This window comes from Caloenas nicobarica, chromosome 6 (assembly GCF_036013445.1).
Source record: "Caloenas nicobarica isolate bCalNic1 chromosome 6, bCalNic1.hap1, whole genome shotgun sequence".
Lineage (NCBI taxonomy): Eukaryota > Metazoa > Chordata > Aves > Columbiformes > Columbidae > Caloenas > Caloenas nicobarica.
The window spans coordinates 34,296,003-34,299,729 of record NC_088250.1 but is presented as its reverse complement, the minus strand read 5'-3'; positions in this window follow the sequence as shown (position 1 = coordinate 34,299,729).

The window sequence follows — 3,727 nt, the reverse complement described above, 5'->3', positions numbered from 1 at the left end:
GGTTTTGTTAAAAATATATAAGCACTGTTGAATATTTGCAATATAGGCTTTTAATTTCCATTCATTAGATCTCTATGAATATAGAGAATTTCAAAATAATTAATAGCTTAAATCTGATTTTAGTTAAAAATACGTATTCTATATTTCTCATTTAACTGATCCCCTTCAGAAAATGAAGTGACAGGACAAAGACACTCCAGACAAAAGCCAACATTCACTTTTTAAAAAACAAAGGGTATAAGTTCTGGTCCTTGCTTCACCGATATGACTCCAGAATAATGGAGACACCGATTTGGTATAAAAAGGGAAGAAAGAAACCAGAAGCCAGACTTTGTGAAGAGACATGCATCTTCATTTCAGATTTACTAGTGCCATCCTGCTCTTTTCTTGGCTAAAAATCACTGCATCAAGCCACGATTATATGTTTTTCTCTGCATGAATATATTTATCATTAAATGCAAATTAGATAAAAATGCTACATTTCTTTTTTATCAAAAATAGATCAAGGTTTAACACACTCTGAAATCAGGTATTTAAGTGCAAATGCAATACACATTAGCAATTCACGTTCTGGCCTCACTAAGGAAAATGGTTAAAAGATGATGCATAAAGATGTTTCAGAGGACATATACCTGGAACTAGCTGTGCTCTCAGAACACCTGAATTATCGGCAAAACTGCACAGACTTCATGCAAACAAAAGTTTTCTTCAGTTGAAAGTTCCCCAGTTAAAGCAGCTTCTGCTTTAAAAGTGTTACTTAGAATTCACTGCAAGTTAGTACAAAACCTAATGCCAAAAAGACCATCAAAACTCTTAGCTCTTGGTTTTGTGCATCTTTTAATGCACATGAGCTTTAGAAGTTTCACAAATCCATCTGTATAAACAACTAAGAAAAAGTTTCATAAACCATTTTGTTTTACTAATACCCATTCCAAAGAGAACTTAAACAAATTTTAAACCCATTACAAGGACCCCTTCAGTTGTACAATGCTGAAGTTGTATCACATACTCATTACACTTCTCTAATTCCATTCAGATAACATCAACTTGAACAACTGGCCAAGCTTTTGATACAGCTTTGTGTAAATAGCCTCTCATTATTTTCAATCAACAGAGCATTCATTGGTAACTGGACTGTGAGACTTTTTAACACTTCACAAGAAAAAACAAACAAAACCTACAACACCCAAAATACACAGAAGAAACTTTTTTTTTTTTTTAAAAAAAAACAATCACAGGACGCAAGGACAATCACAGGATGCAAGAAGCATCCAGCTTCAATCTGAAATCATTATTTAAAATACCTACATTCTATACTAAATCAAGATCATCCAGAGAGAGATCAATCCAATACACTATTGCCTAAGCACTTCCTATATGCAATTGGGCTATGTAAGAAATTTCCCCGATGATTTTACAGCTGATCCCATATGCTGTCTAGTACAATTCTTAACTGAAAAGAAATATTTTTCTTTTTTTTTTCTTTTTTTTTTCTTAAAGTTTTTCCCCCTTCTCCAATAAGAAAAGAATACTGTTTGGCTGGAGAGCCCCTGCTGTTCCGCTAGTTAGAGGAATAAGGAGATTTTAGAAACTACTCATTCTGGTAACTAGTTTAATTGGCATGCAAAAAGCCCAATGTAGGTACAAGAGAAGCTTCACCTATAACACAGACAAGGAAGAAAAGACTTGTGGGCTGGCAACATCAGTAATATATTGAAGGGTTCCTCTAATGAAAACACAGTAATTTGCATATTATAAAATTAGTTCTATGCTAAATGGTTAATTCCCCTCAACTTGATAAGCGTGGTTTTTTGTCAATGTCACTGTTGTGCAGTAAGCGCAGCTTCAAAATCAGCAGTGTTAACTATTAACTCATATGGCATACAGTACAATAAAGCAGAAAGCCACGAACTGCGGCATCAGTTTAAAATGGATGTTTGTCCAAAAAGTAATGAAGTGCTGGGCAGAGCGTATTTTATTTACACCTTTAAAAGCTCTTAACATTCTCATCATGATTCACCTGATAAGCCTAAGGAACTTCAACGTAAAAGTTACATGACATGAAATGTGTGAGTGAAACTTGAAAACGTTTGTAACTATTTTAAAAGCAGGCATTAGTTATCAGCTCTCACAACACATGGTATTATCCATATTTCCCTGAGAAATCACACCCTGCAATAACCATGTAAAACAAAATACAGCATTAATGCAATCCTGGATTAGACAGAAGAAAAAAAAAACCACCCACGCATAACTAATGTATATGAACCAACATTTAAGTGCTACTGCAGTTATAACTGTTAAAATTTCAGATGCTACAATGACAGCCATAACAGAAATGGTAAGTAACTCAAAATTTATCCCAAATAAAGCAAACCGATTAAAAGTGCCATCCTACAGTTAGCCATAAAACTTAACATTGTGATATTAGCATCGGTTTCTGTTTCTTGATTTTTGAGTATGCCACTTCTCAACTTCATTTACAAATATATAAACGCTCTGCCTTACCGAGGCCTATTTCCATACCAAATTTCGAAGTGTATCCATAAACTCACCCTATGTCTAAAATTTAACTGGTTTTCTCCCTCTTCTGACAGCTTAGTTTAGCACAGTAACTTAATTTCCCTAAGACAGGAGGACCTTTCAGTAGGGAATACGAATGATAACATTCAACACAAAGAGAGATGGAACCAAGAATTACAAAGAAATCCTTTTACCACCTTATTTAGAGCCATCATGGTTGTCAATAGCAGTACCTAGGCACAATGAGCATTGTGAAAGAGATGACAATTACAACAGTACGCACCGAGAAAAGTAATTTTGCAGGCTCTCCTGGTTTTGCTAGTACATCACAAGGAGGTATGCAATGCATATACCAGCACACCAGGTCAAGTATCACATGCAGCACCACAGTTTGTCACTTGAAGAAAGCCCCTGCTTAACACCGTATTTCCATGAAATACTTCAGCATTTGCAACACCCCAGTGAGATAACTAACCAGGCTGTGCCTTGGCCTCCCTGCTTCTGAGTTCCAGTGGCAGCCCGGTCCAGCCCCAGCCCATGACAAGCCAGATGTCCCACAGCACAGCCCCAGCCCTTGCACGGGTCTCCACCAGCCACAGGGCACATTGGGCACACTGGGCAACACACACGTCGGGCCCTCAGCGTCGGCAGCGGCATTCGTGCGCCACGTACTTTCTAAGTAACTGTTGAGTACTGATGTCGCCTGTATTTCAGTCCTTTGCTGAATGAGTATTGCATCTACAGGAGCCCCTCGTAGTGAACGCATTTTCGGCATGACTGAAAACTAACAGAAAGTGGCCAGAAAAACACAAAGCCTTTTTCGCCCTTTGTTCGAGGGTGCAGTACACAGTACAAACAGCTATGCAAGACTCGCCAAAACCCTAAAAGCGAAGGCTTGTTAGGTGGCATTTGGCAAATTATCATAATTTCCTTCATATATAAAACCCAAACAGCTCCAAAACCTCAATCACATACATGGAATAAATTGGCGGTTGTCTCACAGGATTACAGGAATTAGTTCAACTGTTTGACAGAGCAACGCATGTAGTATTCATTTTCCATTTTGTAGGCATGGGAAATCACTGTTCCTTAAGCATCCAATGACATTCAAAGAAATGCTTAGGACTAAAATTCATTATTCATTATTTTTCTAAAATGTATGCGCTTCCTACGAGAAATAAGTCAGAATAAAGACATTCCCACA